This window comes from Limulus polyphemus, unplaced genomic scaffold, assembly GCF_000517525.1.
Source record: "Limulus polyphemus unplaced genomic scaffold, Limulus_polyphemus-2.1.2 Scaffold1726, whole genome shotgun sequence".
Classification (NCBI taxonomy): domain Eukaryota; kingdom Metazoa; phylum Arthropoda; class Merostomata; order Xiphosura; family Limulidae; genus Limulus; species Limulus polyphemus.
Window position 1 is genome coordinate 189,988 of NW_013667336.1, and position 20,702 is coordinate 210,689.

At 35.0% G+C, this 20,702-nt stretch overlaps 2 protein-coding genes across 3 annotated transcripts in view; one reads left to right on the forward strand and one right to left on the reverse strand.

Moving 5' to 3' along the window:
- LOC111087092 overlaps positions 1–13,851 on the reverse strand; it is a 29,609-nt gene extending 15,758 nt beyond the window's left edge. The window contains exons 1-2 of one of the 2 annotated variants that reach the window (XM_022392492.1): positions 13,809–13,851; positions 1,828–1,901 (exon numbers count right to left, since the gene is read on the reverse strand). The gene's annotated coding sequence lies outside the window, so the exon portion shown is untranslated. Of the gene's footprint in view, positions 1–1,827; positions 1,902–13,663 lie in introns of both variants that reach the window. The other variant, XM_022392490.1, reaches the window with a different exon arrangement.
- Positions 13,852–14,026: 175 nt separating this feature from the next.
- The window catches only part of LOC106464721 (serine/arginine-rich splicing factor 11-like), a 41,783-nt gene continuing 35,107 nt past the window's right edge, over positions 14,027–20,702 (forward strand). Inside the window, exon 1 of the mRNA XM_013924873.2 lies at positions 14,027–14,183. The gene's annotated coding sequence lies outside the window, so the exon portion shown is untranslated. The remainder of the gene's footprint in view (positions 14,184–20,702) is intronic.

Sequence of the window (20,702 nt, forward strand, 5' to 3'; positions counted from 1 at the left end):
TTAGCACAGATCTCCTGGGAAAAAAGAACAATACCTATCTTGAAAGGAAAAAATTGCCGACCGAACATAAGACACGAACTCCCCATGAACGAAAGTCTGTGCTTCCTCAGCAGATATCGTGAAACTGAGGCCTAGTGTTATAACTGCTGTCTACTTATGGCAGGAAAATTATCAACTGTCATAAGAGACCCGAATACATATGAACAAAGTAGAAATTGGGAAACAGACACATCTCAAAAACAAACGAGTAGAAACTTGAACTTTAATCTGATATTAATTGGTGATCCAGCACAATCAAAAATTGTGCAGTCACATGAAGAACGTAAAACATGTGTCAATACACGAGAATGCCAATCAAGAAAGTGAGGATTGTGCCGCCAGAGTAGAGTGAGCTACCTGCACTAGTATACAGGGTGCAATGGGATTGGTGGAGGGTGGTTACATGATCAGCACATTACTGCAATGATGCAAAAAATATAGGGATATAAAAGTTTACCAATGCCTAGAGAGCAAATGAAGGTCAAGATAGCTATGAGTGAGATGTGAGGGAGCGAAGGTAGTACCATTTCGGAACACTTTTAATATAATGTATTCAACCCTCTGTATAATAGCATATATTCTTGTCCTCATGATCAAAATGTTGACTTAAGGCTTCTACAATATAACCAAATATACTTCATCAGTAATAACAAATAACACATCATAAATTCTTAACCTAATCCAAATCACCGATGTGTAAACATAATTAATATCAATACTTAAGTATGTTATTACTGTGTATTCTGATGTTTTACTTCACGTTTTAGGTCCTGTTCTAGTACATAAAGGATTTGTTTTTTTCTTTTACTGAGGGAAGTTCCCCCTTCAGGGTACAAATAACAGTGTATCATGGTATTAGTACAGCTATTATTTTCATAAAGTCTTAACACATTAATACCAATTCTTACAGCTTTTTCCATTCAATATACATACATATATCTTTAATTTTCTTATATGTCAATAGTTATGTCACCTTGAGTATTGTTCTCACAACCAAAATGTTAACTAAAGCCTTGGGCAACTTCTTAAACTGACTTTCTTTTTTTTACTTTTTAGACATTCTTTTCTAGAGCATACCTACTGATGCCAATATCAACCACTCCTACAACTATTTTTGGAAAATGTTAAAATTATTGGTTGTAAAATATATAGGAAAAAAGATTTAATTTTTACATAACATACATCAAAAGCACTAATGTCATATATAATTAACTAAAATTTAAATAACAGAAAAAATTACAAAATCTAATAAAATATGTCATAAAACTTACTACTGTTCCTGTGCAAAGCACTAAACTAACAATAAAATTTCTCATATAAATATTTATATTTTTACAAAAATAAACATGATTCTATTGTGTGGACAATTTTGGTAGGTCTTAAAAAATTAATATAAGTATGTTGAGAATATTTCTTATCTTCACTCTCAGTATGTTAGTAAGAATTAAAAATTCATCACTAGCAAAGCTTGGCTTTTTTAACTTTCATATTTACAATTAGATAAAAACTAGATGAAGATAAATAACAGTGTAGTACAAGCATATCTTATTAATGCAATATAATTTTCATAATCAATGCTAAGCCTTGAACACAACACATGTGCATAATATTTTTATATACAAATTACATGGTAATGTATTATAACATGTACAAGTAACTTCACTGTGTACATTTTAATAGAAACACTTAAATATTTAAAAAATAGAATACATGTGTATTATTAGACACATGTATCTTAATACAAATCATCATATCGTAGACACAGTATACTGAGTCACTTCACCTTACCTGAATTCTCAACTTCACTCTTCCTAATGAATGATGTAATTCAGTACATTGACCAGCTCAAATCTTAAGAGTTCCTAGAGAAATATAAACATAAAAATTCGGCTTTTATTTCATATTAAATTTACATAAAATAAATATCATGTAATGCTTTCATAATTACACATAACAAACAAAATTCAACTTAAAAAAAAATAATGTATTCTCAGTGACACAATATTACACTACTTACTTTTTCTTTTAAAATCTAGACTTATATTTCATGAAAATTTATAATGTAACTTAACTGACCACAGAAATATACATAGTACTGCCAAAGGCTTTACTTGATAGATCATCACTGAGAACTGGAAAGTATCAAATGTTAAATAGGTGCAGGCTCATACCATTTGGTGCCATCTAGTTTCTGATGATGACACACCATAAATTACAGTCATTGTAAGCAGTAGTATCACTTCTATTCGTCATTCTCTATTTGATTCAATATTGTCAGAATGGATTCAGAAAGAGATTTTCTCTAATTAATGTGTTGGAGGTTTTGATAGGGCTTTTACTTTTTTAGATAAGGGTACTCCTCTTGATGTTGTGTATCTACTCTTACAGAACTTTCAATAAAGTTCCTAATCATAGTTAATTAATTAATAAGTTAGATTCTTACAGATTATAGATAATCATTTAGGCCTTGGACAAACTTTCCATGGTAAAGGGATAAGTTTGGTGATGAAATCCTAAATATTAGAGTAAACAAGTATAAGATACAAAAGCTTACATCCAGGTTAGTAAATAGGTAAACTATGTTCTCCTGTTAGATTTATTAATTTCTACATCCAGGTTAGTAAATAGGTAAACTATGTTCTCCTGTTAGATTTATTAGTTTCTACATTCAGGTTAGTAATTAGGTAAACTATGTTCTCCTGTTAGATTTATTAATTTCTACATCCAGGTTAGTAAATAGGTAAATTATGTTCTCCTGTTAGATTTATTAGTTTCTACATCCAGGTTAGTAATTAGGTAAACTTTGTTCTCCTGTTAGATTTATTAATTTCTACATCCAGGTTAGTAATTAGGTAAACTTTGTTCTCCTGTTAGATTTATTAATTTCTACATCCAGGTTAGTAATTAGGTAAACTTTGTTCTCCTGTTAGATTTATTAGTTTCTACATCCAGGTTAGTAATTAGGTAAACTATGTTCTCCTGTTAGATTTATTAGTTTCGACATCCAGGTTTGTAATTAGGTAAACTTTGTTCTCCTGTTAGATTTATTAATTTCTACATCCAGGTTAGTAATTAAGTAAACTTTGTTCTGCTGTTAGATTTATTAATTTCTACATCCAGGTAAGTAATTAGGTAAACTATGTTCTCCTGTTAGATTTATTAATTTCTACATCCAGGTAAGTAATTAGGTAAACTTTGTTCTCCTGTTAGATTTATTCATTTCTACATCCAGGTAAGTAATTAGGTAAACTTTGTTCTCCTGTTAGATTTATTCATTTCTACATCAAGGTTAGTAATTAGGTAAACTTTATTCTCCTGTTAGATTTATTAATTTGTGAAATCATTTTCCAGATGATATAGACTGTATTGGTAGTTTGAATTCTTTTATTTCTGTTGGATAACTCTGGACATTAATGGGCCAAAAGGCCTTCTGTCATACAGTATTTTTGTTTTTAATTTATGCCACAAGAAATATACCTTGCACTGTTAATAATATATTAAAAGTTAAGAAATTAATTTAAAAAAATCATAGTGACAGAAGGTCATTTGACTCACTAAGTTACTCTTCTTCTCCATTAAAACCAACCTGTTTTCAAAATGTTAGAGTTTTTCTATACTGAAAATGTATTTCCAAAATGTACTTCTCTCTTATCACAAGATTAGCGATTCTCATTTACTGCTGCCTCCTATATGCGAACCATTTCTGGTGCTACTATAGCATGCGGTCTACCGCAGTATCCGTAGTCTACCAAGACCCACCGAACCCTATTCCCCCTACCCCAGAGGGATCATAGAGACCCCATCTGACCTGACTTGTCTATTTAACTAAGTGTAAAAGTCTCAGTAGACCATACGCTATAGTGTAAAAGTCTCGGTAGATTGCACACTATAGTAGCACCCCATTTCTTTACGCATGCCACAAGCCTTCTACTCCCCCCCTACTGGAATCAAGGATTCCAACCTGTCTCTCATGCAAATCGTCCATGTGTCACCTCTTCACCAATAGGAGCATAGTACACTAATGTGATGTATGTGACTCCCTCTATGCACCTCTACCAAACTATCACTTTGAAGTTTGGCAGAAAACAGAAGCACTGGAACTGTGTGAGGAGGAAGAATGGGAAGTGTGAGAAGTGGAAAGTACCTATCGGAAATCCATTTTCAGTATAGGAAAATTATAACTTACAATACGGTACTTTCCTCTGTGGCCCGGCATGGTCAGGTGGTTAGGGCGCTCGACTCACAATCAGAGGGTCGTGGGTTCGAATCCCCGTCACACCAAACATGCTCGCCCTTTCAGCCGTGGGGACATTATAATGTGCCGGTCAATCCCACTATTCGCTGGTAAAAGAGTAGCCCAAGAGTTGGCGGTGGGTGGTGATGACTAGCTGCCTTCCCTCTAGTCTTACACTGCTAAATTAGGGACGGCTAGCACAGATAGCCCTCGTTTAGCTTTGCGCAAAATTCAAAAACAAAACAAACAAACTTCCCTCCACTCACAAGATTAGCTAGAATCCAACATTGATAAAGAGGAGGGACTGGTGCGAGGGAAGAACAGGCGTACCTCCTGAATACTTCCGAAGAATATCTCCATAGATGAGAGAGTCAGATCGGAAGATTTGAAGAGGGGAACCACGCCACTTCTGACCCAGGTATACTCTTCACCCATTTATGGAATGTGTAAGCTATCAGGGCAGAAAATGAGAGGAGCACATCCAAGTGGGAGAGAATGTGATAGGAAAGTGATCCTAACAAGAATAAGATGTTGTAACTCAATCCCAATAAAATCCCCGTAAGAAGAGAGAGTGATGGATAGCCAAGGATAGAACCAGAACAATCCCACATACCACTGCTGTGACCCACAACACAGATGGAGGAAATCAAGGGAGGAAGATAGACAACCAAAACCTGTGTGAGGACTTACGTTGATTGGTTCACTCTAAATTCAAAACCTGCCTGTGGGGTACCAACATCCATGCAAGGGTAAGATGAGGGTTCCAAATCAAAGGGGTGAACTGCATTACGAGGTCTCACTCTGTTGTATTTATTATTGAAAATTGGAGGATATTACATCAATTACACCTGCAGAACACTACCATCGTACTCTGCACTGAATGGTTACAGCCATCTTTGTGTGGAATCCATTCAAGAGGGTGCCTCGACAATCGACCACCCCAGCATTTTGGAACTGATAAGTGGTAAGGATTCCCATATTCCATTAAAAGAAAAAGGGAGAGAATGTCCGGAGGAATGTCATCACCTGAGACAGTACAATGGGTGATCACAAAACCCTATTTTGAAAAGCAGACTATACTGATTTATTCAATTGAGGTATGGTAGGGATGGGCAGCTATCCCCTTCTGCTTTACCTATGAAGTCCATGGGTGGTATGGTCCGGAACAGGTAAATTTATAAGCAAAAATCGCAAGGTTATTCACCTACAAGTGATCTTGTGAAACACCCCATCTCAAAGGTGAGCATAGCAAAGCCATAGAAGATAAAGTGCGAGTCAATATGACTGTACAGTGTAGATTTAGAGTTAAAGAATAACTGGTCAGGAACCATTCACCACAGAGCAAGATCCATGTATGAACTGTATGATGGTTGGGCCCCTGAAATAAAATAAAGCATTAAGCAAGACTTACTTAGTCTTAGAGTTCAGCCAAAGTTTGAAGAACAGCCACAGGTGGAAGGTGAAAACCGATGAAGCCAAAACCGCAATATCATGTAAGTAATGGGAGATGAATGTGTTGGGGTGGTCCACATGTTTGATTGCAGGATTTCCTCCAAAGGCTGATGAAGATGAGAAGCAAGGGAAAAGATGAGGTGTCAGATTTGATGAGAAGTTACTCTGAACAAATTCCGGTGGGCAGGGGACAAGGAGGAATAAGCCAACTGTATCAAATGATGAACCCAACTGGTGAGGGTAGAAGGGGATAGATTTTAGAAGAAGAATACTACCATGGGATAAAGAGTTGGGAACGGGAACCACGGAAGAGAGCCATGCAGGCAACATAGCAAAAAATGGCATGCACCAGACATAGAAGTCTATCCAGATTGGGATGAAGGTAGAGATGATAAATAGAGGGAAATAAGCAAAAAAGAGAAGTTACCCTCTTGAGCCACCAAGGTTTTCCGGAGGAAGGAACGATCCAGATAAAGAAGAAGATAGATATGAAGAGAGCTCCTCACCAAGGACCAGACAAAGGCCAGGCATAAAGACAGAGAACATGAACAGCGAGATGTAGAGCTGGTGACTGGGGTTGATGAAGGACATCGAGGAATAAGGTAAGTGGTACAGGAGAAAATAATTGGAGTTGGTGCAAACGAGGAAACCACGGTTGAGCCAGCCAATAGGGACCTATCCGAAGAACCCAGTACAGAGTGGCATGAATCAGAGAAATCACCCAATGAAGCAATCGGATAGGAGGATAAACATATAGGAATTTGTGTGACCAATCTTGGCTGAAGGCATCAATAGCCAAAGCCTGCGGATGAGGTACTAGGGACTAAAAGATGGGTAACTTGTGATTCAGAGTGAGGGCAAATGCATCAATGTGAGAAAAACCCACTGATTGCATAGCCACTGGAAAACGAGAGGATGGAGGGACCACTCCATCGGACAGATCTTGGTGGGCTGGAAATGATGATCCGCCACTAGATTGAAAACACCCAGGACATGACACGCAATTAAATGAATGTGGTGTGCATGGACTCAATAGGGGAGATACAACGTATGAAAACAGAGGGATCTCAACCAGGTGCCACCTTGGTGATTGATGTATGCTTCCACCGTCAAATTGTTGGAATGAATCATCACCAGACAATGTCTGGTTAGAGGGAAGAAGTGATCCAAAGCTCGATGAATAGCTAGAAGCTCTAGGATGTTGATATGGGATGACTGCTCATCTACAGATCAACAACCTGAAGCCTCCTGGTGATATACCCATGCACCCCAGCCCTGAAGGGATGCATCTGTAAACAGATATAAATCCGGACAAGGAGGAAGAAGTGGGACTCCCATCGATGTGTGATTCTTGTCCAACCACCAAATCAGATCAGCTGCTAGGGAAGGAGGAAGTGTAAGAGGAGCATCCAAGAGATCCCTAGCAAGGTTCCGTTGATTGTGCAGAGTCCACTGTAGGAAACGCATGTATGCATGACCTAGGAGGACCAGCAGTGTCATAGAAGACCACATCCCCAAAAGTGACAGAATCTCACATCAAGAAAGTGAGGGAGCAGACAGGGCATGACAAACTGACAATTCCATAGAATGGAGTCAGAGAGGAGAAGGTTGGACCAGACTGAGGTGAGTGTTGAAAAAGACACCCAATGGGTACAAAGTATTGGGTAGGACTTAGGTAGAACTTCTACAATTTGATTAACCAGCCACTTGAAGGAGCTGACAAGTATGACTGGCCACCTACCAATCAGAATGGGCCAGAAGAAGCCAGTCATCCATGTAATAATGGAAATGCAGCCTCAGGGCATGAAGATGATGAGAAAAAGCCCTGACCATCAAACAGAAAACATAAGGTGCAGAAGCGAGCCCAAAGGGTAGGGCGAAAAACTGGAACACCACCCCGTGATGGATGAACCGAAAATATGGACGAGAACATGCTAAGACAGGAATATACAATTAAGCATTAGTGACATCCATCTTGGTCATCCATAAACCTGGAGAAAATGCAAACTGGAGGGTGAGATTTATGGACTCCATTGTGAAATGGGTGAGATGAACAAAGAAACTGGGGCAAGAGAAACTGATGACAGGCCTCTAGTCCCCAGTTTTCTTGGAACAACAAATAGATGGGAGTAATACTGTGGTGAATGATGGGCAACAGGTTTGATATCCTGTTGAGCGAAGATGTCCTGTACTGTCTCTGATAGATGCTGACAAACAATGGGATCCCAAGATGAAGGGAAGGAAATGGGTACAGGGGACAATGGAGGTATGACAAGAAATAGGATATCGATCTATCTGACAAAACTTAAAGAATTCAGACATCGTTGATGAAAGGGTGCCATTGATGAAGAAAGGCCACAAGTCGAGCTCCCACCGAGTAGTCACTGGAACTGTTGGCAACGTATTGTGCGTCATCAAGAAAAATGACAAGTTGTGGCACTTCAAGAAGGAGGCATGGGTAAGGGTTGAGAAGGGGAAAGACAGGGAACTGGAATTGGTGCCACACTTGGATATGGCTGAAACAAGCAGGCTACCTGGTGGGAAAGGGTAGACTTTTGTTGGACTGATGCCACCCAAGATTCCAAAAACTCCGGGAGCATATCAAAGATGAAACACCATAAAAACAGAGCCATACATAGACATAAGGTGCAGGTAAACAGGCCCTTGATAAGACAGCATCCCAATCCAGAAGGTACCAACAACAGAGAAAACACATATATAAAGCCAGAACCGAAGACGACAAATGAGCCAACATGGAGGTAAGGAGGGATAGGATGTCCCCAGAAAACCACTCAGGATTTCTGTGAAAAGCTTCAGATAGCAAAATAGTCATGAGAGTAAGACGTAGGTGGGAAAATTGGGTATAGGTTAAACTAACAGGGTGTTCAGTATTCCACCCTCCAAATGGGTAAAACAGAACCCAACAGTTGCTTGTGGAGATAAGGACAGTCTGCACAGCGATAAGCAAGAGCAGACTGATCCGACGCCTGTGGGAGATGAGGCATGCTAATGCTGTCATGTATCTGACAGGTGAACTGTTTAGCATGGACCCAAATGTCAGGGGATGGGGGGAAAAACCAAATAGGGTTGGGAAGAATGTTCATGCAGTAAGGAGGGACGTAGGTCATGACAAATAGAAGCAAGGGATAAAACATACCATACCTGAGAAATGAAGTCCAACAAAACTGTGGAAGGCCAAATTGAAAGGTATGAGAAGGTACGGCAAATTGAGGAAGTGGAAACAGGTGATCAAAGTCCTCATCAGCCTGCACAGGTTCAACAGGGTTCAGGAGTAAGTGATAGAGGTTGACCCATGTAATGTTCAATCTCCCTGTGACTAAATGTAGACAAATCTTCCATTGGGTCACCCACACCTGAAGCCTATGATAAAGCTCCTGTCGAAATTGAGACACCCAAAGTGGTGACATTGTCTTCGGAATTCATGCTTCAACAGTAAATGTGTTAAATAAAGGCAACTAGAATTAGATAGAACTAATGTAATGTTCAAGAAAACTGGGTATGTTAAAAAATTATAACCACTTCAAGAAATAACTACAGCTCAAAATGAAAGCAAGACAAAAGAAAGACATCCGAGTACAAGCTCTGCCAAACGAGAAGTGATAGTGCGATAGAGGCTCATAGAGGGAGTCACACGAGTGTACTATACTCCTATTGGTGGAGAGGTGACACATGATGATTTGCATGACACACACATTGGAATCACTTGATTGTTATAGGTGGAAGCAGAAGGCTTGTCGCATGCGTAAAGAAAAGGTTCACATATAGGAGGCAGCAATGAATGAGAATAGCTAATCTTGTAAGAAGGAAGTACTGTATTGGAACACATATATATATATATATAAAGAAAAACAAATTAGAAGAAAGAACTACAAACTAGAGAACACACACAACACCATTAAGACAATACTACCCCCCCCACCCCACACACACACACATTTTTAACAATAATTCAAAAAATAATTTTGCTAAACATTGTACAGCTGGGTTTCCAAAACTTAAATATATTATCTCCAATATTCATTATCATATTTCCAACTTTCTTATTCCTTCACTCAAACAAATTGCCCTAGTTTTGAAAAGCTGAACCAAATCACCTTTAATTCTTCTAAACTTTAAACAAAACAAATATTTAAGTCTGCTTTTAACAGTAACGAAACATTTAAGGACAAGGGGCCTGTTGATCAATGCATCACCTAAAAAAAAAAAAAACACTCAAATACAGTCCTGATCATTTAAATATTTATTAAGTTTCCCTTAACTCCCTTAAATTTACAGCATTCACTGAACCTAAAAGCATTCTTGTCCTACCATTCTCAGTATTAAAAAATTATGTATCAATACTATAATTTCCTTTAATAACTCTAACTCTTCTTTTTCAAGAGAAAACAGTTACAGATTTTAACCTGTCCTCACATGACATCCTTTCCACAACATCAATAAATGCAACCTAAAACCCTTAGCAACAACACATACTGCTTGGATAGCTCAAGACACTGATCAACCAAAATAACAAGATCCTTTTCTTCCATAGCACTATTAAGATAATTTCCACCACAATAACACATATAATTTCAATTATGATAACTCAAATGCATTACCTGCATTTACTATAATTAAAAGCCATTTGCTATTTATTTGCCTAACTTATTAAATGATCAAAATCCTTTTACAAAGCAGCAGTATCTTCATAGCCAGCAACAAACAACATCTTAATATCATTAGCAAACTCTACAATTTTATTGACCAATCCTTTATCTATGTTACTGTTGAAAATCCAAAACAGCATATGTTCCAACACTTAGCCCCGAGATATCATCAAATATCGTTCTAGTAGCCCTTCTCTACTCCTTACAGCATGTTGATAGACATCATATTAATGTAGAAAATCTGAACATGACATTCTAAATCAGGCCTCATGAAAATTTCATTTTTTTAAATCACATTGGAAATCTTCAAATTATCAGGAATTTTCTTGATGTCAAGAGCCTTTTAAAAACAAATACATGCACAAGACTTGTATTTTGGACTAAACACAAGTCAAAATTCCACTTTAAATTCAATCCCTGATAGTAAACCAGTAAGTTATAGTTTTGCTTTTATCAAAAAAGCCACATGGTTGATGTTGTTTATTTTAACCTCCAGAAAGCAATGGATAAAGTACCTCACCAAATTAAATAATATCAAAAAGTTTGGAGCATACAGAATTGATGAAGGAATTAAATAATGGATATACAATTGGCTTAGTGATGACAAGTATAGAAAAGTGATAAACAAGTATTTTTTATGAATGGAAGAAGATTGTTAATAGTCTCTCTTAGGGTTCTGTTTGGGAAACATTTATTGTTCATTATATGTATAATTATTTTAATGATTTAGATATTTCTTTAAGTAGCAAGATACTAATTGTAACATTTTAAAATTTACAAATAATAACTAAGATACTTAAAAATGCTGATTAATGAGTGATTGTATTAAAAATGTTTTTATTAAACACAAGTGAGTTTCAATATTGAGAGAGGTAAAGTTATGCAATTACAATTATAAAAAAAAAGGTATTAATAAATGTTTAAAAGTTGCATTGGTGTTGATGAAAAATAGAAAGAATCAAGTGTAACTTCTTATAAAATCCTAACACCTTCTACTGAAAGTTTAGCTGTGATGCAAATGTCACATAGTTTTGGGTTTGAAATATTAAAGCCCTGAAAGTTTCATATACATATTTGCTGTTTGAGAAAACATTTTTTTTTATTATAATCAAATGTTACACTGACAGAGTTATAAGCATGTAGAAAAATTCATCTAATGTTTAAACATGGTATTTATGCTTAAGCTAGTCGTAAGTAAATGTGCTTTTAGTAATGAGCAATTAATTAAAATTTCAATTATAAAATATATATCAAAGTTTATTTAAATTATTATTTAATATCTACATTGTGATTTGATTAGTACATAAAACTGCATAGTAGGTGTGTCAACTGACAGAAAAGATCTCAGAAGCAATGAGCTCATCAATATCTTAACTACAGGGCTAACAGGAAAAAAAATCTCTATCTTTTCAATGTTGAACCATGCACTAAAAATAAGTGTTAAATAAATACATTACATTTGTGAACTTCTGTAGGGTATTACTTTATCTTTATTTCCAGCAACATCAGCAGGTCAGGTTATTGACTGATTTCATTATATAAGAACTGCGTGTATTTGCATTTCAGGCCACTCTGGGATATGTAGTTCAGGGAGAAATACACCCCCCCCCCTCCCCATAATGCATCTCATATGGCTTGGTAAGTGTTGTTGTTTATTAGAAACATTAGAATAATTTCACAAGCACAGCAAGCATCCAATTTTAGTCAGAAAAAAACAAAAAACTTGTCAGTCAGTACTACAAAGTAATTGATCATTTCTAGATATATATAAGTATACCAGACACACAAACTGTTTGATACTTATGATGTTTTTATTTATTAATAAAACAAATCTTGGTTTCAGATTACTATTCTATCTTGCATGACATCTCATAACATTTGAGTTAATGGACACCAAGTGATCTATTATTTTTTGTATTTTTTGACATTTTTTTGGAAGTCATCTCTTTAGAATAATTGATCATCGCAATTGCAATCACGATTATTTACAAATACTGAATTACAAAACTGGTAGTCAATTAGCACTGGTTCATTTTGGATAGGTATATAGATTTGAAGAGCTACACTTACTCTGGTTTAATGTATTTAAAAATAATGAATTTTATTTCTGGTTAAGGGTTAAAGTTTGAACCCTGGGTGATCTCAGCACAGTGATATTGTTCTAATCAGTGAGAGTGAATTTTATATTAACTTCCCCTACAACAAGCAATTTTAATACAAGTTAATTAAAGTAGGGGTTTTTGTTGACTTTTAAACAGTGAAAATAAAGAAATTTACACATCATTGAATTCCACAGTCAAAAATGAGAAGATTTACACTGCAATTTGAATTATGTAATTAATAAATAATGAAAACAATTAATAATTATACCTGTAAATTGACCCTTCATGCCACCTGACCATCTTCCCAGCGAGAAGAGTGTGAATGCAAAATTGCAGTTGCAAATATATAAATCTCCCATAAATAAAACTAAATTTATTGTACATCAAGCAACCAATTAAACACGTCTACAGTACTATTACATGCTGACTTGTATTTCAAAGCAACTGTACTCCCATTAGTTGTAAACTGGCTACAATATGATCACTAAACTTTCCTTCATCATTTTATGGAGACAAATGGGTGAATGTTAGAACAAAAAACAGGATTTAGCAAGTTGTTGCTTGACCAATAAGGGTCAGTGATATATCAAATGATAGCTCTCTTCATGCTCTACATTGTTCTGCATTTTAGTATACAGAAGTATTTTCTATTTGAAAACACACAAACAAAACTTTAAAATTATTAACAAATAATCTTTAGTCATTGAATTAAAAAAAAGCCATACACTAAACTGTGTGGTGTGTATTACATAATTCATAAACCAATATATAAATATACATATACTCATGATATAGGTGTTTGTCTGCCCAAATCCAGTCAACAGCATGTCAATAAAAAATGATAAATTGGAACTTTAGGCAGATGACATAATACCTTCACAATAATTTGCTTTACACCATAACAGGTACTGACACTGTCATTAACAATAACAGTAGATGTTGACTTGAAGTAACACTTAAGTGTAACACTGTTAATGTTATTCAACTTATTGTGTTAATTGAAAGCTTGACTTAACTTGTCATGATTTGCAATATGTAAAGATTCCTCTGTTAATAATATTACTCACTTACTAACAGTAACACTAATAATAGTAATAACAGTAACACATTGTTAGGCTTAACCTAATATACGGTTAAAATTTTAAACTCCATCTTTACATGACACTTACGGTATATTATACTCTAATCTGCGTTGTTTACTATAGTTATCTTAGATTTTGGCTCTACATAAGTATTTTTGTTCCATGGTTATCATTTCATTTAATGTTCGCAAACAAGAATACATTTTAAGTTTTAACCCAACATCTTTCCTACCTATCCGTATTATCAATGTTTTTATACTTGAATGTGAAAATACACACACCGAGTCGTCTTTTAAATATTTTAGTTTCGTATATTTATTTTATGAAATTAATGTTTGTTGAATGCATTTAAAGTTTTACCTAAAAATAATGTTCGTTTTAGTCAAATTCTATGTATATAGATAGGAAATTAAACTATTAAGTATTATAAATATATAATCCAGTGGGTGATTATGTTAAATGGGTGAAAACTTCCAGTTTCATTGTGAGTTTAATATAACAGTAAACGCTGTGTTTACTGTTAGTGTTAGATGTTGTTAGTTAACGTGTTAGACCTACGTTTATTGACATTATAAAGTATACCAAAGTATCAACGAAAAAGTTTAAGGTAAGGCATATTCTCGCAGGAGTTAGATTTCGTATAGTAGATTATTGACGTATCTATATAGTTTATAGAAAACCTAAAGTATTAATGTGAGTGTTAAGCCTAAGATTGATGTCTGGGCATGTTACTGTTATTGATTAAGTTAGTTAGTGATCGGCTAGCAATCGGAATTAATCAATTATTGCATATGTAACTGTAATCACTGTACAAAGCATTCAAGGTAGTAAAAGGTAGTTTTACTATTAGCACCGATAATGGGATGTTTATTGACGTGGTAAAGACACTGCAGTAACTAATAATACAATTTACATTGGCCGAGGCTATTCCCTTGTCAGCCAGGTACCAAATAAGATTAAGAGTTCGGTTATTTGCGTAACAGATTCAAGTTTTACTAAAAATTGGCGACAAATTGAGTTTCACAGAAAACAAGGTTTTCTTTAAGTTTAGGCCTTGGTGACTGCTGTGTGAAGTTCATGCATGAAAGGAAAAAATACATCCCCATCTTTAAAAACTAGAATATGTGAGCAAAATTAGTCAAAGAGGTTTAGATTAACCTCATTTCACAATTTAAATTACATTAGAGATTAAAAAACCTCATGCTTTACCAACTGAGCAAGCTGAGTTGGATTTCAGGCCACAGGCATCTAGTGATCTACATAAAAATCACTTGATACCGAACTGAAATGTGAATAACTAAACTCTGAACAAATTGCCACTTTCTTTTAAATTTTGTCATTCAAATTATTATTTATATCATTTACAAACAAATTTAACATGTTCTATCAGTAATGCAAGTTATGATAACAAGTAAAATAGGTCTCCTTTTCATACTAGCAGTATTTAATTTTGTTAATGACCAGTATTTGCATCATCAAACCTAGCTTCATCAGTTAATGAAATATCTTAACACGTTGGCTGCTGTGTGACCCACCAGAGGGTCACAACATCTTATTAGTGATGCACCACATGACCCACTGGAGGGTCACAGTACCTGATGGGTTAGAGTGCATCCCAATAGTGGGTCACTCGGCATGCTCAGAGTGGATTTTTAATTTACTGCCCACCAGTTGGTCACATAGTATAAGGTACCTCAATGAGGTCATAAAACCTAACATTTTCATCTGTGACATTTATATAAAACTGAGTTAAGTGGAAATGTTCATAGAGTATTTGGCACCACATTACAGCACTCATTGTGTTAAGAGATTCTGTTTATCTCTTTCTCATTAACCAAAACTGTGTAATTTATAATGCAGTCAGTCAGCAAGATGGTTTCTCTGGTATCACCCATCTTGCTTTGATCAGTGAGATCATAAATGAAATTTATTCAGGATCATTAAGCCTTGTTTTCACAGAAAGCAAGTATGAGCCACTCATGTGCCTAATGTTCAGTGAGCTTTTGTTACATGCATTGTTTTTGGATCTACATGCAAGTTAGATATAAGACGCCAGTCTTCTGGAAAGGCAAGCTTAGATTTAATAAAAACGAATGGCTTTTATATTATTTACTACATATTCTAATGCTAATGCTTATCAATACAGACCTAAAAAATTTTATATATATTTAAACATTATATTTTAATGTTATGAAGTATAGTGAAGTATCAACAAAAAGTTTAAAATTAAGACAGTAGAAGTGCATGATTAAATAGATTCTAATGCAGATGCAGTGATCATGCTATATTCCTAAATATAGCAGTCTTTTTTCCTCATGACATCCCATACCTTTTTTTCTATTTCACATGACAAGTGGTTCAGTCTCAGTAGAGAAAGAAGTTGTATCACCAGTTATTCCAAAAGTTGAGAAAATGACTAATATGGAGGCCATGCTTTCGGGGTTTGTTGTTGATCATGATCTGAGCTTTTTTGTTGTACCAGACTTGATCAAATTAGGCCAAGATATGTCCAAAGACCTTAAAGTTTTGTATCAAATTCCTGTGGACAGAACGACAGTATCCTATAAAGTGAAATTTTGTTTGGGTAATTTCTTTAACATGAAATTGAATGAGCATCTCGGACAGAATCATTTTAGTTTGAACATTGATGAGAGTAGGTCAAGTAGCTTAAAAAGTAGTTAATATTCTTTCGAGTTATTTCTCTTCTGAAAAGCAGGAAATTTTTATTCAACACCTGAACTCTTCAAAGATTATCCGAGTCAACTTACAGTATACTTTTTGAGAAAATTGAAGACATCTCCAGGAAATGGCAGTTGCCGTTGCACAACTTAATGTCAGTTTGCTTTATTCTTATTATACCGTGAGAAGAAAGAAATAGATTGGACACCAGATTGTGTGAAAAGGCAAATCATCTACTGGACATAGATGGAGACTCAGTGCATCATGTACATAATGCAGCAAAGGCTTTTACATCAGTATTCATCCATTTCCTAGAGGTGCTGTTTAATGCAGGCCTCGACAAATATTTTCAGATCTACGAGTCAGCTCTAAAACTTAGGTGTCAGGTATGCCTAACCTAACTTCACTACTGTTTTTACTGGGAAATGGAGGATACACTAGTGCTTTGATTATCTGCAGTTTTTTCTTTTCCTCAAATTTTCTCAAAATAATTGTGCCATTACAATTCTAGACAATAATTTACATGTTTTGGGGACATTGTTGCTTAGTAATTAATTTTGGTTGCAAAGTTCAGATGTTGCATAATATCCTGGTTCTTTGCATGCAGGATCTGGCGTGTATTTAAATTGTAAGTCAGCCAGTCCAAACCTAGCCTTACTTCTTTTATTTTTAGCTGTTAAGATAGGAATACAAAATATTTGTAGCTTGGTTGAATTTATTTGATTAGTGATTAAAAACATTGTATACAAAAACACACAAAATACACATTAAGATTTCTTAAAGATTCCACACAACTACAGTTCTTGTCTGCTGTTCTATACTGCATGGCAAGCATCCTTTAACCACAGATGCATGATCAGGTTGTGTTTGTGCTTGTTTTAACAAAGCTTTTTCATTATAATTCCTAAGCAGAAATTTGTGTGAATTTTTTATTTATTTTCTTACAGGCGTTTATAGGGTGTTAATGCACTTCCATGTCTATTGCAGAAAAAGTGCCAAAATTTTGGAGCTATTAATGCCTATGTTAGCAATTAAATTCAACTAAAATATGAATGGGCAATAAAATTAGTATTATTAAGAAAAAGTGGAATTGGACTCGTAACTCACGAAATTTGGAGAAATCAAGTGTGACTGACCAACACTTGGCTTTTATGATTGTAACAACTTTTATAATTTTTCATCATGATGTGATTTAAGTATAATGAAAAATTTATTTATATTAAACAGTGGACTAACCAACACAGACAATCAAGGCACCAGTGTATATTTATTTACTTTCACAGCAAGACTGCCTGATAGCAATCACATTATGTCAACAACCACTTGATAATATTGCCTGAACTAACTGCCTTTGGTCCTGTCTGAGTATAAACATGTGCACTGATTGGTGTAATTGAGAGAAAGAAGAAAAACAAAATGGCACAAAAATTAGTAATGTATTGTGCAACCACAATGCTTCATTCTTGAAAAACATGAAGTTCTGAATCTGTCATTAAAATCCCAGAAAAAGTTTGATTTAGGACTCAAAGAATGTGAAAATAGTTACAGACTTCCAAGAAGTCCATAACTATTCTAGATTCGAGTTCTATTTAGCACAACCCTTTGCATAAATAAAATGGGTTGGCATGTTCCTTAAAGTGTTGTGACGCTGCAGTGTCTGCACACAACAACATTTTTGTTGAAAGAAAGGTTTGTCACAATCTTTTCTTTGTGTTCTTTGCTATCTTTTATGAACTGTTTTTTTCTGAAGTTCAGGGTTTGCAGCTTTTCCTAAATGTTGATACCTCCTTTCTATTTATGATTTCTTAGATATATGTGCCTATATCTATCTGCTTTCTTTTTGTCCATGATGCAGGCAAAGTAGAACAATATATAACAATCCATAAAAATGGTGGTGTCAACAGCCAGGTTGCATACTGAAAAGAATCTATGTGGGGTGAACAATTCAGGCATGGTGTATTTTTAGTATTTCATAGATCAGTTCAAGTATTTCCTTCAGATCTGGTACTCACTTAAAAATGTGCATACCGTTAAACCAGGTTTCAACAAATGCCAGGTCACCATGGCAACTACAAATTTCATTATGGCACCTAGTATTTTCTCTTGTTTCAGACCAAGGAACCAGTGATTCATGTTCTGCATGATGAACAGGTACATCTTATTGGATTTCCTGGTTGTTTTATGAAACTGGAAGAGCTGCCAAAGACAGCAGCTGTATTTGTAAAATTTAACCTAGCTGATGGCTTATTACTTCTGCTGAACAAGGAGTTGATGGGAAAGAAGGCTAAGCATTTGATTGAGAGATCAAACAGCAAAGGCCATTTGGTACAGGTGATCATATTGGCTGTTAAACAGGGCTGTATCAAGTGTAGTAAGATGCTTCAACAGAAAATGCCTGTTACATATGAACTCCTGTCATCTATTTCTGTCCTTGACCCATCAGCCAAATATCATGCAGTAATTCTAAGATTGTTAAATATACTCCCTTCTTTAATATGCATTGTGCTGTCAGAAGATGAAGAATCAGAATATGAGAAAGAGTCTTGTCTATAATAATGACCTCTTGCTTCCAGATATTTCGGAAGAAACTGGTACAGATACCAATATTGAATTAGTCAAAGTGGACAAATGGTAGATTGGAATCTAGTCTCACCCAAATGTAAGGAAGATAACTCTTACTGCTATGACTTGCTTTTGTGGCCAAATAATTGGGGATTGCTTCATTGTAATGGAGGAGATATTGGATGACAAATCTAGTCAGCTGGGAATTGAATCCTTGTCTTCAATTCACCATCATAAAAGATGGGCCTGTTAAGTATTTTGAAAGAAAAGACCACATATATGACCCTATTTGCCTGGGACTCTCAAACTGGAGTAAAGATAAGGAAAGTTGTTATGGAAAACAAAAGATAGAAAGAAGAAAAAGGCTTGAAATAAAATGAAAACATGTGCTCACCAAACACACTGCATGAGAGAGAGAGAGCAGATAAGGTAGCTAAGAAAACCAAGATGGGACAGTGAAACAGAAATTTGCCAATTCATTTCATTCTTCATAAGTTCTTAAAATATCTGACAATTTATTGAGAGTTGGATTAATAGAAAACTTTAAATTATCATTAATAAATTTATTAATTCTTTGACTTATGCAGATAAGCTGTTTCAGATTGTGTTGGATTTACATATATAGCAATATTTAAAATATATTCTAAGAAATCACTACAAGTATTGCCACCTGGAGCATATGTTTATCATATCTTTAACTTTTACATCAGAACTATACCTAAATAACATTTTCAATCTCTCTTCCTAGTTGAGTCTGAACTGAAAAGACTGAAGTCATAACTTGTTTTAATATATATTTTTTTCTAGATACTTAGTAGGTTTTTAGAAAATTATGACCAGGAAAACATGGTATTTTACTTTCTTGAAAATCTTTTATTTATTTTTTTTATGGGGGCATTTCCTCCTGAATCACCATAAGAGGTGCTGCCCCTTGACTCCGTTGGAGGTCTATGGTCCCCCAAACCCCATCTTGTTTCAGGATTGAGATTTTCCTTTTGTTCTCATGCCCATGAAAGAAGTGATATTCTTTCTGCATTACAATTAACCAAATTAGGAAAAAATTATTGTCTCATTTTGTTGTTAACTACCCAAGTATTGGTATTGCCAGTCATGCGATAATAGTAGGTTGGATTAAATAGATACTATTAACCGTTTTTTTTTATAGGCTTCATTCAGCAAGTTTTAGTGATACAAATGAAGTGTTACTAAATAGTTTTATTGATTATTTTATCAAAGTGTGTATTTTTCATGGAAAGAAAAGTACAAAGTAATTATTGTATGTTAGGTACTGTTTTTCATCACAGCATCTGACTGAACCACCTCACATAAAATTAATTATTTCTGTTAATCTTTCTTTTTTTTTTTGCTTAAGCTGGAATTTTTAATGCAACCCTTAATCTAAGAGATAAATACATTCTTATAAGAAAGTTGATTCATGCTCATTCACATTTGTTTGAGGGGGTGGGATGGGCAGATGTTCTCTTTATGTGCATTTTGGGATATTTATTTTTAGATGGTACTATGCTTTACATTAAACTACAAGAAACATGCTGCTAACAAAAAACTATGGAGTAATAATTTTCTTTGCAAGAACTAGGCTTAAAGGTAAAAAATAAGTGAAATACTGATGTTGGATAAAATGTGAGGAGTGTTTGAACTCCAGTTTTTAAAAAATAAAAAAGGTTGTTTAATAACATTCTCATTTGGTCACCTGATCAGATTATTGACATCTGTGGGTTTAGATGTACGGGTAGATTACACATGCTGTCATCAGAAACATACATACTATTATATGAGACTAATTTTAGGAATATTGATTGTTTGGTGCTACTATAGCGTGAGGTCTACCGCCATATGTCGCCTATAGCGTGAGGTCTACCGCTGC